The 14,846-nt window shown below is 29.9% G+C and overlaps 1 long non-coding RNA gene across 1 annotated transcript in view; it reads right to left on the bottom strand.

Annotated features, from left to right (window-relative positions):
• Positions 1-14,846, bottom strand: part of LOC136795474 (uncharacterized) — a 210,567-nt gene that overhangs the window by 142,637 nt on the left and 53,084 nt on the right. The window contains exon 2 of the long non-coding RNA XR_010843092.1: positions 8,339-8,613. This is a non-coding gene — a long non-coding RNA (uncharacterized lncRNA). The remainder of the gene's footprint in view (positions 1-8,338; positions 8,614-14,846) is intronic.

A 14,846-nucleotide genomic window follows, 5' to 3' on the forward strand; every position in this document is an offset into this window, starting at 1 on the left:
CCCTCCCTCTCTCTCTCTCTCTCTCTCTCTCTCTCTCTCTCTCTCCCCCCTCTCCTCATTTTTTTCTTCTCTCCAAAAAGTTGGTAAGAAAACAAAATCATCTTTCCCGTGGGTGCCCTTTTTAAAGACTATAGTACTAAATATTATCAATTCGACACTAATGACATGTCACTTTACTACCATATTTATTAATCATTGCTATATTTAAAGCTTTCTCAGCCGCTAAAATCAAAATGTGTTATTTTCTTGTCAGTTGATTCGCGGCCAGGACAAGTCAGAATCAGAAAGCAGGCCTCTCTCTCTTCCTGCTATTATTTTGCTAATCATGAAAATAAAAAAAAGTTTGAATACATTTTTTTTCCTTTTTATCATGAATTTAAATTGGCTCGTTGATTAGATTTTTAATAGGATTTGCTGTGTAGGAGTCGAATTGGAATAAAATACATCATTAACTCGATTGCCAGGAATCGATTATATTGATCTTATTTAGTTCTCTTATATTCCCCCATCAGGAATATCCAGTTGGGTATAATTATCGTATTCAGCATGAAGCGAGTAATGGAGATCAAATTGGCGTAGTTAAACTAATTATTATATATTTATCACTTTATAAAAGAAACCTGTCTGTATTAAAGTCGAGACCAATACTTGAGACCGTCTATTTCAAATTCGATGGGTAAACATCGGAGGGGTAGACCGAAAAGTATATGGGAGGATTACGTCAAGACTGATTCTGTGGATTTGGGTTGCGACTGGGGTTTTTGGACATATGTGTAATGGTGGTATCGAACCTTCGGGTGCGCTAAGCTTCTATTTTTTTATAAAGTACGTACTTAGCGGCTTATCTATAAAGTATCTGCTGTGTTTTTGACAGAATCGGTTGTGTAAAGACGTGTGTGATGACATCTCTAAATCATTTTATTATTATTATAGATGGTCCGAGTGGCGATCAATAAAGGCACCAAAATAATAGAAAAAATAATTTATTGTAAACCAACTTTTCGCCCCACTTTGCAGGGCTTCGTCAGAGCTGTCTGATTGAAACAAGGATAACAACTGACTAGTTTTTGTTAGGTTAGATGTCATCCTTGTTTCAATCAGACAGCCCTGACGAAGCGCTACAAAGTGGGGCGAAACGTTCGTAAACAATAAATAATTTATTTTACTATTTTGATATCTCTATTGACAGCCACCCGGACTATCTTCCTATAATATACTTCATACGGTCAACTATCTTCTACCAAAATTTTATTTTTAATTTTAAGGGTTTTAATAGGAAAAGTTCTCAATTCGACCTCAACATAATTTATATTAAATTTCAATATCTGATTTCATTTTCTCCGTTAATAAAGACTTATTGACATTAGCCTCAGAGCTTGTCCCTAACAACAGGTTGTGGAACCAGGATTCGACTCTTTGTAAAACAGCTAGCTAATCCTTAGTCCTGAACAGGCACCCACACCCTAACCTGAAGGCCTCATAGCCCTCGAGCTGAATTAACGGAAAGATTGATTTTAGATTCTGCTGACGCCTCCGATAGTAATGGACGTCACGCATAGCCCACGACCGAATCAGTAACGGGAAATGGACCACTAGATAATTTGCATCGGGCAAATAGATAGACATACCTGCTTCCGCCTAGTACAGTATCGATTATAAGAATATTATAATAATCGACTTTGTGGGCTATTATTAGTTTAAGTTAGCTATTCCAGGTAATACCGTATTGCACGGCATTTAATAGCAACCAAAGCTCGATTAGAAGAAAGATAATAATCGATTATAAACCAGTTCATATATATCTTTTTAATAGCGAAATATCTAAGTATTAGAATCTAATAATATAAGCAAATACTTATTGCTTATGGATATGAAATGAGTTAATAGGGTGTATAAAAAAAAAAAAAAATGAAAAAAAAAGGTTTTTCAACCAAATATATGTATTATTATTTCTTTGATATGAAATACAATTAATACTCAAAGTATAGTCCATTGCTATCTACCGCCATTAGCCATCTACTAACCAGTTGCTCGATCCCACGCTGATACCATTCTTTGGGACGGCTGTCAAAGGACTCTTGGACCGCAATTTCAACTTACGCAAAATTATCAATTTTTTTCCCTTGAAAGAAATGGGTTCCATTGATCGAAACAAGTAGTAATGCGATGGTGCGAGGTCTGGACTATATGGTGAATGTGGTAGGAGTTCGAACCCTTGAGGAGTACTACTCTTTTTCACGTTCCCCATGGAGAGTAGATGGCGACTAACAGTAACTTTCGACATACCACACTCACTGGCAAGTCCGTGGACAGATTTAACTGAAATTATTTTGTCATGTATCTTTTTTGAAACAAATAACTAAAGTGAGGCTTTTTCTGACGAAGTCGAATGGGTTTAAGCAAGCTTAGATAATGCTCAAAAGGAATTTTTAAGTATTGGTAAATATGAAATAGGATTGATAGTTACAGTCCTTTGAAATCTTGAATTTGATAAAACGGTATTTTTTTTTTTTTTATACACTTCATTAATTACAGAAAAACTATATATCACTGCGCTGGCTTGACTACTCACACATTTAGCAAAATAATAATAATAATAAATTGTTTTTATTTTGTGTTTGAGGTATTCCCTAGATCGTACCTTAGACTAGAGTTAATTTGTAACAACTTTAATAGCCTTAGAAAAGGCTATAAGGCGAATTCAGGAAAGAAACTAACCCCAGTCTATGGTACTATCTTAGGAATACGTCTGAATCTATATTATATTAGTATATAGAGGTTATATACCATTCGATTTTTTTTTTCGCATGTAAAATAAAAAAAAAATTGTCAATTAAATTAAATGATTTAAAATAAAAACTAAATAACAAAAACCATAAATCGCTGTCCATACAGTAGGTCAAAAAATATGAATATTTATTATTTTTTTGTTATTTAGTATACATTTTAACTCATTTAATTCAATTTAATCTCTTAATATTAATAGCAATGTAACATCTAGATACTGGAATATACTCCAGAATTTATCTGGACTCTTCGGTATTCCAGTGAGAATACATAAAAAATAAGGACCTACGTTTATATTTTAATAATATCATATTTAAATACAATAAATAGTTCTAGTCTTATATATAATCGATTCTACAGATATATTCGACCAGTTCTACTAAACTAATTTTCGATATCTCAGGCCTTATTTAAGACGTTTTACAATTTAACTACAGAAATTGTTTGATGAAGAATATATATATATTTTTAATTCTAAACCTACTGACTGCCCTACAGTATACTTCAATAATGTTGCCCATACCCCTGTTGAACAGATCCAGTACCCTGGACTACATCTGGACAAACGACTAACCTGGAATCCTCACACCAGACTGAAAAGACAGGAAACTCCACGTCGATTTCTACTATTATAGCACTTACTAGACATACGGTCCAAACTTCCAATTCATTAAAAAAGACTGATTTACACGACAATTATAAGGCCTAGCTGGATATACGGCGTTGAGCTTTGGGGCTCCACTAAATCTCCGAATTCCTCTCGTATCCAATCCTTACAATCCAAAATCCTAAATGCTCCCTACTTTGTCACTAATAAAATCATCCACAAAGGCCTAATGTTCCATTTGTAACCGATCTAGCCCGAACCAGATATCAATCCTTCCATTACAAACTCCCTAACCACTCAAACCCATTAGTTTCTAATCTTGTTTCCTCTTTTATTCCGGACAATCCTCCGAGGCGTCTGAAAAGAAGATGGTCTCGAGACCTTATATTGTAAAAATGTTTTTAGAGTGCTACCAATGGGAAGTTTCTCTACATGATTGTACCATACCATTACGATTTCCTCAAATTTACTTGATGTATTTTATGTACAGTTGTAAACATCAATATATAAATTTAAAAACCAAAAAATTTAAATGTAATATAATGCAATCCACAAGAATGGTGATGTCTGTCTAAGCATACAGACTGACCTTTCGGGAATATTCCTAATATCATTAAATCTATACTAGAATATATGAGCTGGTATCATAGCAATAGTTTATATTAAAAAAATATAAGTAAAAAAAAGGAAATAAAAAAAAAAAAAGAAAATTTATACCATTACAGTGACATCAATTGATACTTACATATTTGTATACATTTTTTTCCTTAAGGTTTAATTATCGTTTCCTTAAAGTTTAATTATCGTTTGCCAAATGATATGGTAATCCGATGTCTATCAAATGCCTGCAGTCTGTCAGTTTATGATTAACAGTTAGTGGTACGTTACACTGTCTACATGATAGTCTAGATGTTTCTGACAGTAAGTATTCTTGGGTTAGTCGAGTGTCCAATTCATAGTTTATAAATCAATTAAATAGAGGTAATAAAAATGGTAGAAAAAAGAGGCAACAAATTCTAATTAATATAAAAATTTAATTTTTTTTATTGTCCTACCTGCCATCAGGTCATAAACACAATAGTGCTTAATTCGTTCATTTTTATCTTAGACGTTTCAAGAATTTTTTTTGTTTGTAAAATAGAGGGGACAGATGGTGAAACGAATTAAAAACATAATATATCATTAAATTTGTTTTGAAAAAATGTAATATAAATAACATTACAAAAACATTTAGCTTTTTGGAATTGAGAAAAAATTGAAAGCAAAAGTAAACAGGCTGTGACGTCAGCATGGCAAGATGGAAGCTGAAGAGAGAAGGGTGTTTAGGAACTCAATATGAGTCAATGATTGTTACAATTGAATTGAAATCTTTATAAAATTTATATTTTAATTATATAATAATTTTATTACTATTAATATTAGAAATATATTTAAAGTAATAAATAAATATAATTTAATCGTGTAATTAGATAGTTTGAAATGTACCAGGCATGTAGATCATAGACATATTATCAATATTATTGTTGTTATATTTTAGAATATAATATTGTGCATATGATATAATACAGAAGAGAACTTAGACACGTAGGATGTCACCTACTAATCATACCGAGCATGACCTATCTCGTTCAGTTTGAAGGACGATGCATCCACTTTGGTTTTGTATGGAAATGGCGGATAAGAAAGTGTTCTTTATGTGAACTGGCATTATAACAAGTAAATCTGACTATATGCTTGTATTTTTTTATATATTTTTTTAATTGCTAACAACAAGAAAAAAAAGTAAATATTTGTAAATATATCTTATAAACTATGACAATAATATCAAAGCAAACTTTCTAGAAAATGTATGAACGGATACAAAAAGGACATATGGAGATTAATATTTTCTCAAAATTATAAGTAAATACATCAAAATTGCGCAAAAACATTTTAAAAATGACTACAAAAATGTTAATATAATCCTGAACTCAACATTTTAGAAAAAATCATTTTTAAGAAAATGAATGGAATCAAATATTATATAAATTTAAAAAAAATTAAAATATCTTATCTAAAAAAAGGTATGATTATGTTCAAGATATGTTTATTTATAAACTTAATGATCTTTTACTGGAAGAGTCTTATGGAATTAAACTGGATTTAGTGAATGGCACAATGTTTATTTATGATGTGTATATATAATTTTATTTTTATCCATTTTAGTTTAAGTATAAACTAAATAAAATAAAATACTATAAAACAATTAAGTATAATTATATTTTAGTATTATTATTTATTTCATTTTTATTTTTAGTTAATATGTATATATGGTATGATTGTGATATTAAATTCCTAACATTGCCCTTGAGTGTACCAGAATGTATTATTCTAATAAAAGTTTTAAAAAATAAATCTGAAAAAAAAATTCAAAAATAAACCTGATAATTCCGTCTTATAGAAAAAAGACTTTATGAACTTATTAGAAAAATAATATAGAATAAATAATAAAAAATATATAATTTACCAAATGAACATGAAATACTTAAAATAAAATGAATATAATCATTTAAAACAAAAAAAAGAATTAAAGTCTATTGTTGTTAAAATACCTTATCTGAAAACATTAAATAATGTTTGAATTTAGGATGAAAAAATGTAGTTTAACGACATATAAAGTTATATTTTTTTTTTTGGAATCAATAAATTAGAGAAATTAAAATATTTACGTTTTGGAAGATTTTTTTAGGTAATGGTTTGAGAGAAAATACTAAAATGTGGAGACAAGTGCAGATCAAGTAATTTTTAAAGCTAACTGACCAAAATGTTATGATAATTGATATGAATACTGAACTGAAGTTCTATTATATTAACTATATTCACCTGGCTTGTCTGGAAGTTACATATTTTCAGAGCACTTAATCATCAAAACTAAAAAATATTCTGAATATAAATAGCTTGATTTTATCAAATATTTTTCAGAATGAACGTACGAAACTACTAGTTTAAAATAATATATCTTTCGTAATTTTGGTAACAACAAAAAGAAGGTCAATTAGTAGGCGAAAAGGGAAAGTGAGAATTTTCGGGTGTTTAACCAAAATATGGAAAACTATAAATTGCTTGTATCGTTCCTTCACCATACATTTGAAGCATTACATAAATAAAACATGATAATCATAAAAAAAATGTAAATTTAAAAAAAATGTAAAAATGTTTGTCAATTATAATGTTTTTTCGTAAATCAGAAGTCGTATACTATAATTTGATATATACGTTATACCAATACAAATATCCGAAAACATTATCCAAAAATCTATGAATTGATGTTTACATATATTTTAGATATTTAGATAAAAAATCTGAAACAATTCTATCATCTTATAAAATAAAAACCTTTGTTTAATAGTGAGTATTGGTTCATAAAATAAAATATTGAGTTATGAACAGATATCAAAATTATAATGTGACTACTGATAAGTAAAAAAAAATTAAAAGTTTTTATTTTATAAAATGGTAAAATCATTTCAAATTTTTAATCCTGAGGATGAAAGAGCCCCAAAATTTTGATGAAAAATATTAAAATAACGATATTAATTGGTTTGAGTTTTCATGAAAAAATCTACAATAATATGAAAAAACAAAACAAAAAAAAACATTTTAAAATAGTTATTAATAATTTATTAAACAAATTACAATATAAATGCATCAAGGATGTCAAAATTTTACAACAATTGAAAAATAATACAATTTTTAAATATTTTTAGTGTCAAGTTTTTGAATTTAGAGAGTTTTATTATAAAATCTGAATTCATAGATTTTTCAATAATGTTTTAGAATATTTGTATTTTTAAAGGTAAAACGTAGTATATGACTTCTGATTTACAGAAAAACATAATTGACAAATATTTTAACATTTTTTTAAATTTTCATTTTTTTTTTTTTATGGTTACCATGTTTTATTTATTTAATGCTTCAAATGTATAGTGAAGGAACGATACAAGCAATTTATAGTTTTCCAAATTTTTGTTAAACACCCGAAAACTCTCACTTTCCCTTTTCGCCTACTAATTGACATTATTTTTAGTTAACAAATTATGAATGATATATTATTTTTAACTAGTAGTTTCGTACGTTCATTCTGAAAAATATTTGATAAAATCAAGCTATTTATATTGAGAAAATTTTTTAGTTTTAATCCTTAAGCGCTCTGAAAATATGTAACTTCCAGACAAGCCAGGTGAATATACTTAATGTAATAAAACTTCAGTATTTATATCAATTATCATAACATTTTAGTCAGTTAGCATTAAAAATTACTTGATCTGAACTTGTCTCCAAATTTTAGTTTTTTCTCTAAAACCATTACAAAAAAAAAATTATCTTCGCAAATGTAAACCAAAAAAATTTTAATTTCTCTAATTTATTTGTTACAAAAAAAATAATATATATATAACTTTATAGATCGTTAAACTTCATTTTTTTTTATCAAAAACCAAACACAATTATTATTTAATGTTTCCAGATAAGGTATTTTACTTACAATAGACTCTAATTCATATTTATTTTTTAAATGAATATATTACTCTTATTTTACATATTTCATGTTCTTTGGTAAATTATAAATTTTTGGGTACATTATATATTATTTTTTGGGACATTATATATTTTAACGTTATTTATTTAATAATTTTAACATTTTAAAATTCTCATTTTTTGTGCTTATTATATTTTATTATTTAGTCCTTAAAATGTAGAATGTAGGACCAAAACAAGCAATTTTTACTTTTCCAAATTTTTGTGCTTAAACTCATAGTCTCCGCGTACTGGTATTCTGTTTTTGATGAATTCTTCAAAGTAATATTTTCATATAAACATGATTAAGCACATTATCAGACCTAGCTATGATAAGATGCAAGGTTGTCCTATATTATTATTATTATACTTTAGATATATATTACTCACGTTGCGAAGGGCTCCGGATCCAGCCTGTAGTACTTCTCTATGGGCTCCTTCTTGATTAGCTTGGTGAGCATGGCTTGGTCGACCCTGACAAGGCCCTCTTCGACATTGGTCTGCTTCCAGTGGACGAGGCGCCCCTTGGGCCGCGGCGACGGTGGGTATACGATCATCCTCCGACCTCCGCACTCGGACTGACGAGATCTCAGCGCCCCGTCATAGCCTCCCCTCCTGGCCCCCCACTACCCCATGGTAAGGCCTTCTTCCTCTTTGCCATGTATCTGTGAGCATAAGGGAGTCCAATCATAAAAACATGGAAGTATAAAATAATAATTAATTAATGTTATTTCCTATGATATGAGGGGAACATGTTCGGTCGGGGGTGTAGTAAGCAAATGAACAAAACTTATTTGTTTTTGCCAACGTTTTGACCTGGATTTCAGGCCTGCATCAGGGCTAAAAAGAGATAAAAACCATCACTCAGAGGAACATAGAGATAAAGGAAAATAATAAACAAGCAAATTTAGAAATCTTTAAACAATAAATTAAACAGAAAGTACTTGATTAATAATAAAAGTAGAGAGTCGTTCATTAATAACAATAGAAGATGAAATATAATATTATAGAAGTAAGAATTATACAAAATAAATTATGATAAAATTAAAAAAAAAAAAAAAAAAAATGTTGAAGAAATAAAGAAATAAACATAATGAAATGTGCGGAAGAATTATAATATTAAATATTTAAGAATTATAATATTCTTTATTCCTTCAACATTTTTTGTGTTTTTTTTTTTAATTTTTCATCATTTATTTTGTATAATTCTTACTTCTATAATATTATATATAATCTTTTATTGTTATCAATCTACTCCTATCTACTCCTATTGTTATTAATCAACTGCAATCTATTTAATTCATTGATATGGATATTTCCAAATTTGTGTGTATATAATTTTCCTTTATTTTTATGTTTCTCTGAGTGATGGTTGTTATCTCTTTTTTTCTTTTCTTTTTTTTTTAGCCCCGACGAAGGCCTGAAATAGAAGTCAAAACGTCGGCACAAATAAATAATTTTTTTTTTAATTTGTGTTTATTTTTTGAACGCGCTCAGTTCAGCTTATCAGTTTATCAGTTCTGTTATTGTCACTCTAAAATTTTATTTTATCTTAATTTCTTTATTTGTTTTTTCCCTTCATCTTTTTCTTAAATTCACTTTTTTTTCCTATTAGAAGTCAATTATTTATTTAGTTAACTCCATAAATGTCATTGTTTTTATTATTAACTTTACTTTTATCTTTTATTAAGCATTATTATATTTTATAATCTTAAACACTTTCTTGAGACTGATTAATTTTGTTAAAATAAATAATTTAGTCTCAACACATTTTATTTTTCTTAAAAGTGCGACGTTTCGGCCAATCCGGCCATCCTCAGGGACAATCTACTTAATACAATTTTTGAACTAAATGATTTAAAAACTCAACTTCATGCAGATTATTCTGCCCAGGTCAAAACAACAATTTCTAATTAGTCAATATTCACATTAAAACCAAAATTAAAATTCATTTATTTTATCATTCATTTTAACAATTTGTTAAAACTTCATCACAACCATTGCATGATAAAGTTTTAACAAATAGTGACTGTGGAAAATGAATTTTAATTTTGGTTTTAATTTGAATATTGACTGCATGAAGTTGAGTTTTTAAATTATTTAGTTCCAAAATTGTATTAAGTAGATTCTTCCTGAGGATGGCGGAATTGGCCGAAATGTCGGAATTTTAAGAAAAATAAAATGTGTTGAGACTAAAATGGATAGAAATTAAATTATTTATTTTAACAAAATTAACCAGTCTCAAGAAAGTGTTTAAGATTATAAAATATAATAATTCTTGATAAAAGTAAAGTTAATAATTAAAAACAATGACATTTATGGAGTTAACTAAATAAATAATTGACTTAGTAGAGAGTAGAGACAAGTAAATTGTCCCTGAGGATGGCCGGATTGGCCGAAACGTCGGACTTTTAAGAAAAATAAAATGTGTTGAGACCAAAATGGATAGAAATTAAATTATTTATTTTAACAAGAATTATTATTTTAATCTTTTTATTTTATCTTAATTCATTTATTTATTTATTTATAACATTGTATATAGTGAGGGGTGCCTTTTTTATGAGGCTGTACCCCCTCCCTTACCGATCTGTAATTAAATAATTAAAAAAATAGGGATACCATAAATGAATTTTGCAGTTTTCCTTGTAGTACATGTCTTCTAAGTTCGACCCAATAGGAATAATTGTAAATGTATGCCAAAGAAATAAATGGTAACTAATTTAAAGGTCAGGAAAACCACAATTTCAACTCTCCTTAAATAATGATTAGGATAACAGGCCGGAAAGAGCAAACACAAAGGAACGATAAGATAAGAAAAATTATGGTCGACTTGAGTGAAGGTAAGTAGATAAATTGTTGAGTGGCTTTGAACCTAGCCCGAGATCTATAGAGCACGGCTAACTTATTGCTTCAGCCAAAAAAGGCAGGTCCCTCGAGGTAGCAATAAGTGCTAACCCCGGGCGGCAGTAATATCCACTCCCTCATACGGATATGGGGTGAACCAATCGGATCACAGAATCCAACATACATGTATATCATACGGTAGTGATAGGATGTATAAAATAAAAAAAATGACCGTTTTTTAACTAAATATTTGCATTATTATTTCATTGATATATAATACAATTAATACTCAAAGTATAGTCCATTGTTATCTACCGTCATTAGCCATCTCCTAGCCAATTGCTCGATCCCACGCTGATACCATTCTTTGGGATGGCTGTCAAAGAACTATTGGACCGATATGTTCAACTTCTGCATAATTACCAAAATGTTTTTCCCTTCAAAGAAATGGGCCATGGATCGAAACAAGTAGTAATGCGATGGTGGGAGGTCTCGACTATATGGTAGATGTGACAGGAGTTCGAACTAATGAAGTTCTTTAAAACTTTTTTTCACAAATTTATAACCTTTTAGCTGATTGGTGAGGAGTAAGTTCGTGAGGGACCAATCTACTGCTCTTCTCACCTTCCCCATGGAGAGTAGATGGCGACTAACAGTATCTTTCGACACACTACACTCCCTGGCAAGTTATAAGAGACAGATCTACATAACAATAATAAGGCCTATCTAGACATGTTGAGTTGATTTTGAATTCCTCTCGTATCCAAAATCCTTCGTAAAATCCTCAATGCTCCTTATAGTACAAGAGCCAGGAAGAAAAAAAGGCAGTTATCTCACCCCAATTTTTGATTGCTTCAATGAAAACTATGTATAATTACTAGTCAAAATTGATGAGTCTGCCAAGTATAGGTAGGGCCAAGTATAGCTATAAAGCTAAAAAGCTATATCTCGAAAACTATCTAACGTAAATAACTCTATTTTTTAATTAATTTTTTTTAACATTTTGAAAAAGCCGCTTTTATTCCCCCTACCTATACTTGGCATACTCATCAATTTTCACTAGTAATTATACATAGTTTTCATTAAAGTAATCAAAAATTGGAGTGAGATAACTGCCTTTTTTCTCCTCTTGGGTTCTTGTACTAGTAGGGATGGCGTAAGCTCTTTGGTATAGAAATAATAATAGTACAAGAGCCAAAGTGGAGAATAAGGTAGTTATTTTACCTCAATTTTATATTACTATAATGAACACTACGTAAAATTACTAGTCAAAATTGATGAGTCTGACAAGTATAGGTAGGGGAATTAACAAATGGCGGCTGTTTCAGAACCTTAAAAAACATTGATTTTTCATTCTGAGCTCTATATCTTAATAACTACCAACACTAGAAAACCTAAGAGAACATTATTTACTCTTTTTAAATTTGCTGAAATATTAGCCCTAAAAGAGCTATTTACGTCCAATAGTTCTCGAGATATAGCTTTTTAAAAATCCAAATTTCTTAAAAAATCTACTGAAAGATTAGTAGTTAGTTAATTTATTTTGAGAAATCTATATCTCAGGAACTATGTGACGTACAGATTTCTATTAGCACTCAAATTAAAGCTAGTTTAATGGACTATAAAGAAGTTTATGACTTTTACCTTCGTAGGAATAGTAGTTTACATGATATTTACTAAAATAAATTGATTTATAGTTGTTCGGACAATAAGTTTGATTTATGAAAAACTTTATTTCAGAAACCATAGGACATACAGATGTCTGTCAGCTCTCAAATTAAAGCTAGATAAATTTACTACAACATAGTTATGTTTATCTTTGTAGGAGTAGTAGTTTTTATGATATTTGACAGAATAAACTCACAAAATGTTTAGTTTCTAGTTGTTCGTATAAAATATTGGATTTTTGCAAAAATATATCTCTAGATCCATAAGACGTGCGTACGTCTGCCTCTTATCTTCGTAGGGGTAGTAGTTTTATGATATTGACATATGACTATAAATTTGGTAAATGAAAATTTGTCCGAACAACTTTAAATCAATTTATTTTAGCAAATTTCATGTAAAATACTACCTACGAAGATAAACATCATAAACTCCTTTATAGCTCATTAAACTAGCTTTAATTTGAGAGCTAATAGACATCTGTAAGTCAAATGGTTTTTGAGATATAAATATTTCAAAATAAATTCACTAACTACTGATCTTTCAGTACGTTCCATACAAAATTTTTATGAAATGTTGCTTATTAAAAAATTATATACCGAAAACTATTTAACGTAAATGACTCCATTAGGGCTCATATTTTACCAAATTTACTCTTCTTTAAATTACGTTCTCTTAGGTTTTCTTGCGTTGTTTCTACTTTTTAAGATATAGAGCTCCGAATGAAAAATTAGTTTTTTTTATCGCTTTGAAACAGCCGCCATTTTTTATTCCCCCTACCTATACTTGGCAGACTCATCAATTTTGACTATTAATTATACATAGTTTTCATTAAAGTAATCAAAAATTGGGGTGAGATAACTGCGTTTTTTCTCCTCTTGGGCTTTTGTACTATTACTTTGTCACAAATAAAATCATAATTTATAAAGACCTTAATGTTTCATATGTTACCGATCTAGCCCGAAACAGATATCATTCCTTCCATTATAAACTCTTTAACCATTCAAAACACTAGTTTTGTGGAAAAGGAAGCACCTCTTCTATTCATGCCAATCCTCCAAGGCGCTTGAAACGAAGATGGCCACGAGACCTGCTAAAGTAAAAACGTCGTTAGAGTGCTACAAATAGGTAGTTTCTACGCCTGTATCACTCCATTATAACTGAGATCAAATTTACTAAATTTATTATAATGTACAGTTGTATATTTCAATAAAGATACATTAAAAAAAAGAAGGAAGCTATCGATATTTTGGTTACGAAATCCCATCCCTACGTTAAAGAGGAGCGTCCGTTCAGAGAAGTTGGACAGTATTTTTGTTTTGTAGGATGCTATCGTTAATTGCGAATACATTGTCCATTATGTTAACAACTTGAAGTGAACCTATACCTTACTACAGGTACCAACCGATACAAACATCCAAAGATGTAGGAAATGTTACACCTGGTTCGGATTACCCGCGCAGGTTACCGCCATTTTTAGAAGCCGAGTTACCGCTAACCTATAGGTGGAATGCAGAATTCACTAGAGCCGCCTTTGATGTGCAGGTGCAAGAGTTCACCTATAGTTCTCCGAGAACATAAATGTCAAGGCGCTCACGGTAGCGATTGCCTTCGGTCTAATGAGTCGGCCTACGGTACTTGTACCAGAGAGTCTGTAATGAATTTTAGTAGCAGCTATTAAGACGGTCGATTAGAAGTTGAGGGGGGGGGGGGCTACCCGATTCAGGAAGTCTCCTAAAGTCTGTTAGTTTAACATTAACAGCAGTTATAGCTACGCGGTTCTTAGAAAATAGAAAAAAATAAATAAACAAACAACATAAATTCTTGAAAGGTTCGAAATTATACAGCGACAGGTGCGAGTCTAAATAAGGTGATGTGTTAATCTTCGGTTAATGAACTAACATTTCCTTCTCAGATAAAATAAATATCTCTAGAAATAGGCAGAACGTTTCCAAGGATACTCAATGCGACTGCTAGAGTCGGTAGGGATGGCGTAAGCTCTTTGGTATAGAAATTATAATAGTCAAAGAGGAGAAAAAGTCAGTTATGCTACCCCAATTTTATATAACTATAATGAACACCACGTAAAATTACTTGTCAAAATTAATGAGTATGCGAAGTATAGGGAGGGGGAATAAAAAATGGCGGCTTTTCAAAATGTTAAGAAAATTAATTTTTTATCCGCAGTTCTATATCCTTACAACTACCAACAACAATAGAAACTCTAAGAGAGCATCATTTAAAGTAGAGTAAATTTGCTAAAATATGGGCCCTAAAAGAGTTATTTACGTTTAATAGCTATAAAGCTAAAAAGCTATATCTCGAAAACTATCTAACGTAAATAACTCTATTTTTTAATTAATTTTTTTTAACATTTTGAAAAAGCCGC

Source organism: Halyomorpha halys, unplaced genomic scaffold (genome assembly GCF_000696795.3).
Source record: "Halyomorpha halys isolate HHAL.00 unplaced genomic scaffold, Hhal_1.1 Scaffold768.1, whole genome shotgun sequence".
NCBI lineage: Eukaryota > Metazoa > Arthropoda > Insecta > Hemiptera > Pentatomidae > Halyomorpha > Halyomorpha halys.